Source organism: Pygocentrus nattereri, chromosome 30 (assembly GCF_015220715.1).
Source record: "Pygocentrus nattereri isolate fPygNat1 chromosome 30, fPygNat1.pri, whole genome shotgun sequence".
NCBI lineage: Eukaryota > Metazoa > Chordata > Actinopteri > Characiformes > Serrasalmidae > Pygocentrus > Pygocentrus nattereri.
This window is the reverse complement of record NC_051240.1, coordinates 7626199-7641678: the sequence shown is the minus strand read 5'-3', so window position 1 is coordinate 7641678 and position 15480 is coordinate 7626199. Positions and strand designations below refer to the sequence as shown.

Here is a 15480-nt window from a genome sequence, read left to right as displayed (position 1 = left end):
AAGGAGAACAAGGCGAGAGACGTTTTTGATGGTTCCGCGTCCTCAAAGTGTCGCAGAGTCTCTTTGTCATCACCAAAGGCATCGATTAAAGGCCAGGCATCATTAATTCATTTGCGAGACTCCACGAGAGCAAAAGCAGGGGGTAAAAAACTTTCAATCAGAGAACATTCCTACGTTTCTTGTCACATTTTTGCCTGATGGAGTCAGCTCTCCTTGCAGAAAAGCTGAGGTGTGTGGCAGTTTTTCTCGCGGCCCGTTTGGAAATGAAAGCGACACGCCTGGAGTTGAAAGTTTTGTCTAATGACTATTTGATGGTGAGATTAGCCGTGTTTTTCACTCTTTCTTTTTGATCCCTTGATCTGCGAGAAAAGCAAGACTGCAAGGCCAGCAGGATAGAGCCTTGATTTACATACACAGAAACACACACATATGCAGGCACTCTCTTGTTAAACTATCTTTGCAGGGATTTTTTCATTGACTTGTATAATGTTGTAAATCAGGGGTTCCCAACTTTTTTAACAGCGCAGATCGAATAGTGCACACCATTTTCCCTGGCCCAGGAAAGAATGTGGGAGTCTATGATGCCATGACACGCATGATTCACATATGTAGGCTCACCAACCAATCATCATGCCCCACTAAATGCACATACTTCTATTGTGGAAAGTTGAATGAAACTGCTGATGTACCGAGGCTACATCAGTTAACAATGGAGGGCTTGTCTTAATAATTTTGTATTGCCTGTATTTTAGGAATGCAAAATTTGAATAATTGGTAAATTCAAAAGTTCATGGCAAATGGACCAATAGAAATGCGCCAAAATAACTTGGAATAAAACCTCTTTACATCAACTTACATTAAAAGTTGAGTGTTTAGCCATTTCTTGTAACGCTACTATTTTGTTTTTCATTGGACAGTGATGATTTATTAATGCTGTCAGTTTAGTCATTTTTGACTTCACTTACGTTAGCCCTCAGCGGAAAGCAGCCAACACACATTCATGAGAATGTATAGAGGCATGATGTACTCAGATACATGTAGAATTAATTGAAATTTTACAAGAATTAAGCCTTAAATGCAAAATACTAATAGTATAATAGTACTACCTACATTAATACTACTAATGATACAGTGGATTACAGCTTGGTACCAACCTGGTGTTTGAGAACATCTGCTATAGATATACATATAAATAAAAAATATATTAGGGAACATTTTACTTGAAGGGTGTCTACTTAACACAATTTCATCTTACATAAACACTCCGTAACATGTTTGTGAATGTTTAAATCAGCATACATAAAGTTGCACAATATTAATCTGAACTACTATGTCATTTTACTGAGATACATTTTTCAAAATATACTTTTTTTTCTTTTTTTTTTAGAAAAAGTCTTTATCATTTTGGTCATTAAGTGCTTTGACACTCAGGCATGTTTCACTTATACTTTCATTATCTTTTTAATTACTTATTTTTTCTTAAGCATTTCTTGCTTTGCATGTCACTTTACTACATGGACAGTAAATTACTCTTAAAAATGCTTAGGAACAGTCATTCAACTGAATCTTAGTATGATGGTGTGCCTAAGTGTGAAAGTACTTAATGATCAAAGGGGTAAAGCAAAGTCCCTTTGTTTTTTGGCTGTCTAGAAATGAGGCATTTTTACTTAAAAATAATAGTTTTTCGAAATAAAAAATTAGGCCTTTTTTCATTTTAAGAAATGTCTTTCCAAAAAAATAATATAGTGGTCCATATTAATATCATGTAAAATGCATGTTTTATGTTTTATTTAAAAAATCTGAGTTGGTAAGTGACTTGATTTAACATTAAACTACCTTGAATTACTTTTTTAAATGTTTACATCCCAATGTAAGCTGTATTATGTAAACATTATGAAAAATCAGTGGAATTTCAAGTCACATTTAACTAAATATCTACCAAATTGACCCTAATTTTCTTCAACTCTAAACCTGGCTCTAATCCTATCCCTAATTTTAACCTCAACCCAAAACCTAAACCCAACCCTCACTCTGGTCCAAGTCCTCACCCTACGCACACCACTGTTTCAGCAGATGTTACCAATTTGAACATCTGTAGATAATCTATAGAGGACTATACAAATAAAATGAGAACAACATCTTTTAGCTCTTTGTTTTACAAAAATAAGCTTTCGTTTTTAATAAAAAAGTATTTTTTTAGCCCCACAGTGTCAAAACGCTCATCCTGCAGATATTTAGTCCCTGAAAAAAACTAAATACATGTACAAACACAAACACACAGTATCAGATTGTTAGTGTTTGTCTCAGGCCTTTGTTTCTGATTGTGTTTGTCCAAAAGCTTTCAGCAGCTTTTTTCAACTACCTGACCAAGGCGGTGATGTGTAGATGCTTTGTTCTAGAAAACTCTTTTTCAGCTTCGAAGAAGTTTTTTTTTTATACAGTTTTCACTTCTTTTTTTTTTTTCATAACAGGCGAGATGAAGATGGGTAGGACAAAGAGAAAGAAAGGAGCGCTGGCATGGAGAAGCTTTTGACGAGGACTTCTAAAGTCCCAGGAGTTCAGACTTTTTCTCTTTGCTCCTGACTATAAGCAGCTCCCTCAAATCACCGCCGAAAAGGCCCATATATCAAATACAACCTGTGAAGCCTTTCAACTTACACCGCCGTTTGAAAATATTGTTCTTTGCAGGCTTTCTCTCCACTATCCCTCCGAGCATAAAAAAAGTTACATCGTTCTATCTTTTATCTGTGTCTTACTCTTTCTCAATCTGAAGGACAGTGGGGAGGGGGTCAGAGCTCTAATCTGCTTTAGACTGTATGTATATCAAACCGTTTCTCTTTTTCTTGTAGGCACACATACACACTTTCTCATCATTAGTTTCAGTGTTTCTTTGACAAAGAATATCTTCAAAGTGCATTTATAGACAGAATTAAACTTAAAGTATTTATGATTCACGCACTGGTAAAGTTTCCTACCTCAGCGTCCAGGTCTGTCTCTATTCAAACTGCAGGAATAGTTCGAGTGGTTTAAAAGTACATCTGAACCAATTATGGTCAAAAGCTAATTGAACCCCAAAGAAGTGTGAATGGGTTCACACTTCAACTACTCTCATAACTGCATAGCTTCAATGCAGTGCTGTGAGCAGAAATACAGTTTTTAGTACGACATGAAAAAGTGGAGACGCCAACTTGGTAGCACGCTGTGTCCTGCAATGACATCACTTTAGGCCTATTGCTGACAGCTGTGTAGTCATCACCCTTTTCTAGGGGTTGGGAACATGCAAATCTGGAGCGACATGTAGCGCCTTTACTGCCCTGTTGAATTAGGTTTTTTGGCAAAAATAAAATAATCCTCATTTGCAGTAAAATAAAGCTCTGCTGATCGTTCTAACACAGTTTTAACAATAAATGGTCTTCAATGCTGGAGTTAATGTAGAACTGCTAATTCACCCTTTAACCCTGAAGGTTGGTGCGCAGGCTGCTGGTCACTATAGCAATGCAGATAATAATCTTGCCTAGCTAGTTGCGAAAAGGCAAAGAAAAAGATTTAAGACAAACATTAATAATTTAGAGATGAATTGCAATTATAATCACTTCAGTTGATTTCCTGATACGTTTCATCTGCAGCAAGAAACAGTAAAACATTAAAAAAGTTGCAAAACTGAATTCAGCTTCTTTCAATTTCTCACGTTCCACCTTAAATGGTGACGCAGTTACACTCTAGTGCCTCAGGCACCATTTAAGGTGAAATGGGGAAATTCAAACAAGAAGCTGGCAAATGAGAAGCTGACTTTAGTAAAAAAAATCTGTTCGACTTTTGAGGAAAACTTTCCTGCCAGGCATGCGAGAATGCAGCTAATGCTTAAGGCAGAGCAAAGTTAGTCTGTGTTTTGGTTTATATTATATTTGTAGCCTATACTAGTACATTTGAACATACTGAAACACATTTATAGCCATGATGGTAAAATGTTATTTCAATAAAATGGGCATGGCATGTTGTGGCTCCCAAGGTGGTCAGATTTTTGTTGAAACTTTACAAAAGGGCTCTTCTTAACATGTGAGTTACCAACCCCTACCCTATTCCAATGCTTCTGCCATAAAACAAAACAATGCAATACTGGAGACACATCAACCAGAATACAGAATTCAAATAAACCAGCCAGCATTGCAGCACCCTTCACTATAAAGCTTGTGTCTGCTTGCCACTGGCACAACTTTTGTCCAAAGAACACAGCATAACCAAGTTAAAGGTGCAGTGTATGATTTCGGAGAACAATGTTTGATATTTGAACTCAATGGCAAAATAAATACACCATGCCTTCAGTACTCTTACTGAAGCTCTGCCCCATAAATTCATGGACACACATTGTAAAAGTGAAAAACAGTGGGCTAGCAAACTTATTTTTTAGATCTTCATGGCCATAAAACTCAAAACTTTACAAACATTGTACGGACAAATATCATGACAACATTAGAGCAAGTATTATAATGTTAGCTAGGTTGTGGGTTAGCAAACTATCATTAAAATTACTGTTTTGAAGCTAATAAATTGGGATTAGCTATTACAAACAATAGAAGGCAGGACAAAACAATTTAACCCACCTGATCTAAGACCCTCTTTCGCAATCTTTGTTCTTCAGATCTTCTCCTCTCTGGCTGTTTCTTGAGCATCTCTCCTTCTTGATGATGCATGGAGTTCAGCTCTTAGCCCCTCCCCTTCCCCCTGTCCTGCACATGACCACAAACATCCCCCGTTACACAACAGTGTTGTGTGTCTCAGACCGAGACACTGTGCATTTTCCCATTTACAGAGCCAGGGCTGGTACCAACACCAGGTTTTGTTCCATTGTACACAACAAGTTGGAGAACTAGCAGACCATAATGTGACAAGAAGTGTATTGGGTTGGAATCATATACCACATCCTTAAAATCAGACAGAGGAAAACAACACAGCAAACTTAAAATGTGAACCTAGTGATCAAAGGCTAAAGCGTACTGCCACAGCAGGCATAACAGTTGTTTATGGACTATTTATGTCTTGACTCGATGCACTGAAGTAGCCATTTGACAGTTTGACACAGCCTGTTGTAGCTTTTGTAGTAAAATGACATTCTAAGTACCACATTTGCAGAAAATGGATGACAATTTGTTTTTGGCGTTGGAAATTATTAGAAAACAACATACTCTACTTAATCAAGGGCAGGATCTCACTTTCACAGATCCTGCAGGTTTTATCAATTTGACCACAGCTGGAGCTTCAAATCCAAACACTGGCACACTGATAAGAACCTGAAGACTTGAGGCAGTGACAGATAGCAGTGGCTGCTAAGCAGTGATTGGAGGGCTGAATAAAACAACCTGGAGATCCTTAAATTGGCAGAAAAATTTTATATTTAAGTGTGATCTCTAGATTATTTTCTCTCATGTAATTTGACAAGTAATTTGTAATATTCACACTTCTGCATATGATTTTAGGTACAAGGTAGGACTTTTGATTAAACTAGGTATTCAGTTTATAATAATATGTACAATTTGGGGATTTTATTTATGCTTTCTGTTCATTGTTATTGATTTTTTCTTTATTAATTTTGCAGATGCATATTTGATATTTTTATAAATGTTGTAGGCTCCCTTTCCAAATCCCTTTTCCTTTGAATTTTTATAATCTGCCTTTTCACCCAGATCTCTTATTAATGACGCCTTTGTACCTGTTTAATTCTTTCCTTGTAAATAACCTCATAACCTGTGCTCAGCCTGATGATGTCATCCCAGACGCCTTACCTGAGGCTGAATGGGCGTTACATCACTGCTGGCACCAAACCTGTCCGTTAGCTCTGCCCCTGACCCCCCACACTTCCCCAGCTTTACTTTTGGAATGAAAGAGTGAGCTGCACTCACAGGTGCTGATCGAGTTTCACCTGAGCTGTGCTCCACACCACCACACAACACTGCACGGCCGTGGGAATCAAAGGACAGCGAAGTTCATGGAAAACCAAGGAGCCACAGAGTCGGCTGGCTTTTGTAGATACAGGAGGTTGTCAGCGAAGGGGGGCGGTGATGTTTGAGCTGGGAGGGTGCCAGGAACAGCCGTAAGCCAGAAACGAATGCCGCCGTAGCCAGTAATCTTACATGACCATTCATAAAAACATAAGACACCCTGTAATGAATAGGGGGAGGGATTGATTTTGGAAAAAGGAAAACAGGTACGGAGGCATTTCCTGTCCCGCAGGGTGAAAAGGTGCCACGAAAGTGAGGAGGGTAAACTATTCCCGTGGAATGCCTTTGAAAGACTGAATCCTGCCTCCTTTTCAGAGTGAATGTTCCCACTTGCAAGTTACAGCAAACTTTGTCTTTCTTACCTCCTCAAGCGACAAAAGAAAAAAGAGTCCACCCTACATTTCTCTGCATTTCATGTCTTTCCCTGAGGTCCACTTAAGATATTAGCATTGGATCATAAGTCATAATTCACTTTTCAATTTCTATTTTCTTTTTATTCCACAGAATGAAACAGGCTTTTTGATTACTGCGCCTTTAACTCAATGTTCAGGTCTGTGGGACCCATTTTCAGTGTTTACCGAAAGAAAAAATGATGTGATTTATCGTTATTTCAACCTCAGATTCTTGGCCTTTGCTCATTTTCTGTGAAGAACATATAAAACAACACATGTACAGTTACTTCATACTGTACACCACACATGTATATTACACATGTGGTGTTGGGGTGAACCTCCGGAGAGTAAAAGTGTGGAGGTGCTCTGTCCCTTCACTCTGTTCTCCACCTACATGGCCTGCTGTTAGTGTTTGTGTGTGTGTGTGTGAGGTTGGACAACATGGACAGGCTGCTAATTGGCCACAGCTGTTAAAGGAGAACCCTATGATGGGCATTTGTGATGTTTTAAACATCTTGTATTTTTACATAAATTGTTCTGGCCATATTGATTTTAAAAATCAATAAAGTGGTGGGCCCACCAGACCACTGAGTAGCAAAAACATCAACATAACACAAGGGTTAAGACTTCAGTGTGAATGGATGGGGCTAAACCACAGTAAGCTGAATTGTCAGATATGTGTAAATGCATTGTTTTTTGTGAGGTCACAAAAGCAGCAAATGCATAATGAACTATTTTGCAGCTTAGTTTCCATATATGTGGACTGTATGGACTATGAACAGTACTTTTTCACATCTATAGTGTTTATAAACCACTTTAACATATTTTATTTCAACACTGGGATGGCAATTCAATTTGCATATCCACCCTTTAACTCCATGTGCAATACATATAATATATCCTTATAGTGTAAAGGTTCTTTTGCTTTTTTTGCTTTTATGTTTATATGCTTATACTGTTAATTCATCACCAAACCCATGTGCAATATAATCAATAATAAATGTGTTATACTCCATGTGCAAAAAGTGTAAAATATTCTTATGGTTCACTATATTTGTGTAATGTTTGTATTGTTTTGTGAAGGATAGTTTACATGTTTTATCTTTAGTATTGTATATATTGTCTATACAGTAAGAAGTAACCATGTAACCATGTTAGGTCATTAACAGTGTTAATTACTTGTTCTCTTCTAGTTATTTCTTTTTCTTGAGTGCCTTGCTGTCCGTTTGCTGCTGTAGCACTGTGAATTTCCCTACTATGGGACAAATAAAGGATTATCCTATTTTATCTTATATTTGAAATCTCTTATATTTGAAATGATCAATTCATGATTAACTATTCTCTTTAAACAGAATATGTTCTTTTAATATTTCTAACTTATCTGACCAAAAATAACGGCACAACATTGTTAAGGACTTTATCTGTTGTTTGCAGGTGAGGCGAGTTAAGCACTGACCAGAAGATGGAGAGGAGGGCCGCAGTGGGTGGTGGAAATGGTGAGTGAAGTGTGGTTTTCTGTCACTCCTCAGGACATAGTGTGCTTGGTAGCACCTTGATGGAGAGACTGAGCCTCAGCTGTAGTGAATAAGGGCTGTTTTGGTAGAGCTTAGTAAACCCAGTTTAGCTGTTTGTCTTGATGCAAGACTAGAAATTACAATGTTATTGAAGTAAGTGCTGACAGAATGGCTCGTCATATATGCTTTCCTCTTCTTCCACTTAATAGTTCCTAACTCTCTACATCCTCACTGTAATAGCATTCAGTCTTCATTACTCTTAACGTAACCATGTAAATGACTGTAGTCAAAATTTCTTGGTACCTACAGTCCTCGCAAGCTTTTCAAAACACTCATAAAAATCCTATACAACCTACTTTAGTTTAGATTCGCTACTTATTATTCACTTTCAGGTTTAACTTGCTTCGCTACTGAACTGGACTATACTGTTGTAGCAAAATTCAAACAATGTAGTATAGAAATAATTATTTGCTGTCATGCAAACATTTGCTTGATTGCACACATGCACTGTTATGCTGTAAATTTCATAGCAATTAAACTGAAAGGGGTTAAGTGTAAACCAAAGCCAGAGTTAAAATTCCAATGAGACTGAAGCAACGATTCAGCTGCAGAAGACCTGCAGTTCAAACAAAATCACACTACCTGCCCAGCTGACTTAAACCAGAGAAACAAACACACTTTCTGGTACGTTAACTCAAATGATTTGGTGTGGCTTGATAGTTTGTGTAATGGTTTCATAGCTCTTGGTGCAGTTCGATAGTTCTTGGTATGGTTTGATAGTTCTTGGTACAGTCTGATAGTTAATGGTATGGTCTGATAGTTCTTGATATGGTTTTGTAGTTCTTGGTATGGCTTTGATAGTTCTTTGTATGATTGTGTTTTATGTGATAGCTTAGTAATTCTTGGTGTGATTTCATAATTTTTGTAAGGTTTGTTTTTTTTATTTGGTATGGCTTGGTAGTTTTTTATGGCTTGGTTGTTTTTGTTATAGGTTTAATCCCTTAAAGGTTCAGGCTTATGACATGCTAAGTCTTATATTTCAGTAATTACAGGGACGTCAGTGCAAACTGGCTGAGCTTTGGGCTTTGGGCCTGCTGGTGGGCAATGGCCATTTAAGGTGTTAATAAATTGTGTGATTAAAGCCTGTAAACTGCTTCTTTTGAAAATAAGAAAATAGCCTAACTTTAAACATGTTAAGTAGTCTTAAAGTTCCTATTGCTGTACCTATGTACTGTATTTTATGTTTTAAATTATTAAAGACATCACAACATAAAAATCTTTTAGGCATCTGTCAATGTTTGGTGAGAGAAATCTTTCCATGTTTAAATGGCTGCTGCATTCGGTCCAACTCGGTGTTGACAGTCGCCATAGACTGAAACTGTCAGTGACTGACAATACTGTCTGCAGTTGATTGTTGATTTCCAAATGCCTGGAATCGGATTGACTCCCAGCTCTGCAGGGCAATAAGATTAGACCTGCCCAGATTAGCTATTTCGCACACAAAATTCTGGGCAGGGACAAAATGTGGAGTTTGAGAAGTGAGTAACATGAAGCTACTCCAGGGGGTGATGGATATTTTTTTGTTACTAGCGGCAGCGGTGTAGTGATCTCAGTATGGTATGGAAATTAGAACTGTATCGCTCCTCAGTGCAGGTGAAGAGAGACTGGAGAAATCACCTCAAACTCTGCTAAAGGGAGCTAAAGTTTTCAAAAGTCTTATGAAGTTTGCCTGTGTCAATGCCTACGAATCTGCAGTCGTGAGATTGTTTCGGTGTGTTGGTGGTGGTGGGTGGCTGTGGGCAGCAGCTCCTGTGCTGAAAACTGATCCTAGATCTGTTCACGAGGGTTGTGCTGCTTACTAACATGGGTCACTGCCACTGCTTTCTGTTCGGGATGTTGTTTACAATGTGAAGTGCTTGACCTGAATGTCCGAGTAGGAATCACCTCATTCCAATCCTGAGCTCAGCAGCAGTGAGCAAACATAGCTTTCATTCTCACAGATGCCAGTGGAAGAACTGCTGGTGGTGGGCCTTAGCCAGAGGCAGAACCAGGGTCAGTTATAACTCCTACAACTCATCTATTGTATCCTGTGCTCAGAGAGAAAACCTACTGTAGAAAACAGAAAAAAGTCATCTAATCATACTGATTCTACAGACTGTGTGTTCAGAGGACTGCTGTCGGAACAAAACCTTGTATCTCCATTTTTATCGTTTCTCTGTTCTTGACATTATTTGAAAGGACCTGTTGTCCTCATATTGTGTGCAAATTTCATGATGAATGAACCAAAGGAAATGTCGCAGAATGACTTGGAGAAACCTCTGGTTCCATTGTCTTACATTAAAAGTAAAGCATGTTTTTTCCTTCTGGTGTAAAACTACCATTTTGGAGATTTTTTGGTTTTCTTCCAACAACAGCGATATAGAACTACAAACCATTTGAATGCATAATTGGTTCTTTGCATGGTTAAAGGGTTCTTCTCTAAAAAAAGAAACCCTGTTGTATTGTTCTTTGAAGAATATTTTCAAAAATGGTCTTATATTGCACCAAAAAGGGTTCCTTGATTGTTATAAAGCAATTTTTGGTACTATATAGAACCCTCTTTGCTTTGCTTTTGACATTTAAACTACATTATGCTGTCTAAACATTATCTTTTATCTTGGAAATGGTACTTTTACAGAAAATGTAAAATGTTATTAACATTTGTTATTAAGTTTAGTGATACTTTTTTGATCCCACAACCGGAGAAATTCCACCTCCGCATTTAACCCATCCGTGAAGTGAAACACCACATACACACTAGTGAACACACACACACTAGGGGGCAGTTAGCCCACTTGCCCAGAGCAGTGGGCAGCCCTATCCACGGCGCCCGGGGAGCAGTTGGGGGTTAGGTGTCTTGCTCAAGGACACCTCAGTCATGGACTGTCGGCTCTGGGGATCGAACCGGCAACCTTCCGGTCACAGGGCCAGATCCCTAACCTCCAGCCCACGACTGCCCTAATGACCATCTTTAAAAGGTGGTTCTTTAGTAAAGATAGTGATAATATACACACCTAAAAATTGTGGTTATTCAAGGGTTTCTATACTGAACCATGAACACCCAAAAAAACATTTTTGTGATTAAATGTTTTTTTGCATGATGAAATGGTTCTTCACACTCTTAAAACAAGGTTCTTCAAGGGTTCTTTAGGAAAGATAATGATTTTACATTGAAAAGAGTTCTATGTCAGCAAAAAAGGGTTCTTCTATTGTAACAAGCTTGACATCGTAATAACAGAAAAACTCTTTCTGGTGCTTTTTCAACACTTTTCAAAAAGGTTCCATAGAGAACCATATACAACACATCCTCCATCAATCTGAAGAACCCTTTAATTTTTTAAATGTGTACATAACCACTGTCTTTACTAAAGAACCACTGTTTCAAAGGTGACAAATGCTATGAACATTTTCCACTTCCTATAAAATTAACATTTCTGAGAAAAAAGATCATGTTAAGACAGTGTAATGTACTTTTAATGCCCCTACGCTCTTAGTAAAGAAGGTTCTATATAGTACTGTAAAATGTTCTATAACTTGTAACAATAGAGGAACCCTTTTGGTGCAATAAGACCATGTAGAACCATGACAAATCAAATAATCATTTGAATGCTCAGTTGGTTCTTTGCATGGTGAAAAACTGTTGTGAGAGAACCTTGTATCTGCAAAATGGTAACTTTACAGGTGAAGGCAAAATGTTCTTAACTTTGAATGGACGTCTATGATGTAAGATTTTTTTATTCTTTTCCAAATTGTTTAGTCCATTATCCATGAAACCTTGACATGGTGTAAAGGGCATCTGGCCCTATTAAAACTCATAGTAATTTGCCCTGTTATTACAGAAAACATCTTAAGATAAGTATTCCAGAATCACAAATATGAATCCATTATTTTTCTATAAAAATAAATGCTATTGATCCTGGCAGTAATTAACAATGCAGTGGTTGTTTATTGACTCTCTTCTCAGTAATAACGTTTCCATAGAAACGTGAATTGCATTCTGAATGTCTGTGCAGACCTATGCACTTTTCTGTATATATACATATAATAAATATGTAACTCAATTATTATATTTTATAAAGTATAGCTGAACAAAACCCTCAACAACTGAGGGATAATTAAAATGTATGAAATGTATTATGCACCATATGGTTCAAAAGTCCCTTCATTTATTTCACTTCCAGTCAAAATGACTGTTAACTGTAAGTTACTCATTTTTCTGTGTCTGAAAACACATATTTAAAAAAAAAAAGATCCCAACAACTAAATGTCAGATTGTTCAGTATTCAGTGCATCCATTCTTTGACTTTATTGCAAATTTCATTCTTTTCAGGAAACTCACTTTCAGTTTCTCAAAGAAATCTGCAGACACACCTCCAAAATTCAGTCGTAGAAGTTGGTTTAGCATTTTCTGCTTCTAACTAATGTTGAGGTCTGGACTCAGTCAGCCCATTGGGGTGGTCAGTGCATTGTTCAGCTTCTTTGTTTGATGTGTGCGTCTCCTTTTCTCAGTGAGGGTGTCTTGAACAGCTACACATCCTTTCAGACCCATAGCGTTGAGTCATCTTCCCACAGTGGAAGGATAGACAGAAACACCATGTTTTCAGATCTGAAGCAGCTTCTTTTTCTCCTCTCTCTCAAAGATGAAAGCTTTAAGTGCTGTTTATCTGATAGGGACAGTGTTGGTGTTGACCAGGTTTTCCAGGTGGTGGTTAGGAACCTCATTTTCTCCATAGCTTTTAATCATTGTTCAGCTCCAGTTTTGGAACCTCATGTTCTGTCTCATCTCCTCAGAAACATCTGAAAATATTAATAACTTCTACTAATGACTGGAAATGAAATAAATGAAGGATGGTCTCTGACTTTAGCACAGTAATGTATATAATTAATGAAGGCATATTCAGTCCCAGCAGTGGATGAGGTGTTTAATTAAGGCTGAGAGTTGGTGATATGGTTTGTGAGCTGTTGGGGTCATCCATCAGTGTGACGTTTCTCTGGCTGGAACAGTCACTATAACACACAGCTGCCCGGCCCAGACTGACCAGCCTGCTGGAGCATGGATAGCCCAGCTGGTGGCGAGGCTTTTGATCTGGATCCCTCTCTTTCATGAGGAAAAACAAATAGCTCTCTTTCTCTCCCTCTCTCCCTCTCTCTCTCCCATACATACAAACACATACACAGCTGACCGGGTCCAACTTCCTCCTTTTTCTTCCTGACTGATGCCCCTTATCACGGTAATTACAGTAATCTAATGACCCCCTCCAGCTCGGGCAGGAAGACAGAGAGAGCGGGAGAAAGGAGAAAGGAGCGACTAAAGAGGAGAGAGTGAGAGGGCAGTGAAGCGTGTCTCCAGTTTTACGTGGACAAGGGCGAGAAAAAGAGGAGGACAGGGAGTGACGCTTCGTCGCTCGTCAGAATGGCGGGTCACTTTCTCTGAAACTTCACTCAGAGGAAAATCTAATTTACAGTTACAGCTTATTAAAGCTAACTGCTTTCACATGCTGTTGGGGGACGTCCTCACCCTCTCAGCTCTCCTGAGTTTGCAGAAAATGTCTGAAAGTTACACAGTTTAGCCTGTGCCTCAAATGTAGTTGATAAGCCAAGACATGTTTGGTGTCTGAAGTTTGCGTCTTTAGCTCTGTACTGCAGATACGAGGCTAAAGTAGCTTGTAAGAAGTTCATGAATTTAGTTCATGGAAGTTCATGAATTTAGCATCAGGCTAAACTGCAGGCCTGAATCATCAAACACTCACCTCAAACCATGTTGAGTTGTTAAGTAATCTCAAGCTTTCTCACACTGTATGACACACCATAGCTTATGTATGTGGACAGAAGGACAACGTTCTTCGCACTTGATTTGGACAGTCCACTTTAGATGCTTTACTTTCAAGTTACATTCAACTAAATGTCTACTGAATTGACCATAACTGTCTTTAACTCTAAACCTGGCTCTAATCCTCAACTTAACCCTAACCCTAACCTCAACCCAAAACCTAAACCCAAACCTCTCCCTGGTCCTTAACCCTGCTCCAAATCCTAGAATCAACTGAGTTTCAACAGATAGTTTGTTAACAATGTGAACATCTGTAGATAATCTATAGTGGACGATCCAAATAAAGTTAGACCAAATTTTCAATAACTGAATCTTAAAAGTGTTTCCATTTTTAGATATATAAAGAATAAAGCTTGGTTGTACAAGTAAAAATATGCCTGAATGATTTTAAATTCATTTTTAGTAACACTTTTGGATTTAATTAACCAAATTCTCATTATTCTAACACAATAAGCTTTGACGAAAAAGCTGCAATAAGTTTTTTTTTCTTTTCACAATCTGTAAATTGTTGTCAGACTAAGTTTTAAAAAATTAATTGCGAGGAGGCGGACGCATATGCAGAGATAAGCGAGATTTATTAAGGGTAAATCCAAAATCAGGGTCAAGACAGTCCAGGGTCATAGAGGCAACATGGATAGATCAGGGGCAGACATGACAGACACCAGAATGCAACAGAACAAACAGAACAAACAGAACATCCAACACAGCAGATAACAAACAAAGTAAACAAAGACCAGTACTAGACTAATGAAAACACAGGGCTTAAATACAAGAGGGCTAACAAGGGTTCACAAGACACAGGTGGAAACACAGGTGAGAATAATCAGGGGAGGAGTCACCAAAACAAGGGGCCGGACTAGGAAACCAAAACAAATGCACATGGAAGATCAAAACACAACATAAACACATGGACAGGACTGGGAGGGGCCAATAGTGACAGTTTTTTTCAAATTCTTTCAAATCATGAAAAAAAGGTTTAGTCACCACAATGACATTGTATATATTTTGCAGAATATAACATGATTCTATTTCATTACTGGAACAATGACAGTCATTAAGGTGTTTCTTTTCACTTGTGCCACACAACATTTTGTCACTTTGGTTCACATCCTTAGAGTTTGGAAGGAAAACTTTAAAGGGATTCATCAGTTAAAAGTGATGCAAACTCTAATTCTAATTTTAAGGAGAGAATAAGTGACTGTATCGATAATTAGGAACACATCTGTTACATGCCTCAGGCTCCAGTCCTTGTGGGCCAAATCACTGCAGACTGCAGAGCACACTGACTCATTAAACACACCTGATCAGTTCATCAGCTAATTACCAAGACGTTAATGAGTGTTAGATGAGGGTAAAGTCTGATCTGCGCAGCGCTTTGGCCTGGAAGTTCCCCAGTTTATCATGCTTGAGACAGTTACACATTGAGAAGTAGGCTACTCGTATAAGATGAGAGAAACCATTTTTAACAAAACAAACTATTGGTATTTATTGTAACATTGGGGTTCTTTCAGTAAACAGTTGAAAAATTATGGTTATTCAATCATCATTTCTTCAATAAAGAAAATGGTTCTATATAGAACTATGAACACTCAAAGAACCCTCTTCATGGTTGAAGGGTTCTTGGCATCAAAAGTATTCTTCAGACTGAACCTTTTTGAAAAGGGTTTTATAAAGAACCAAAATGGCTCTTCTAATGTTTGAGGCTTGAC

At 38.1% G+C, this 15480-nt stretch overlaps 1 protein-coding gene across 6 annotated transcripts in view; it reads left to right on the top strand.

Moving 5' to 3' along the window:
- LOC108424773 (axin-2) overlaps positions 1–15480 on the top strand; it is a 99538-nt gene that overhangs the window by 34078 nt on the left and 49980 nt on the right. For all 6 annotated transcript variants that reach the window (XM_037536512.1, XM_037536514.1, XM_017692994.2 and 3 more), the window contains one exon: positions 7823–7884. The gene's annotated coding sequence lies outside the window, so the exon portion shown is untranslated. The remainder of the gene's footprint in view (positions 1–7822; positions 7885–15480) is intronic.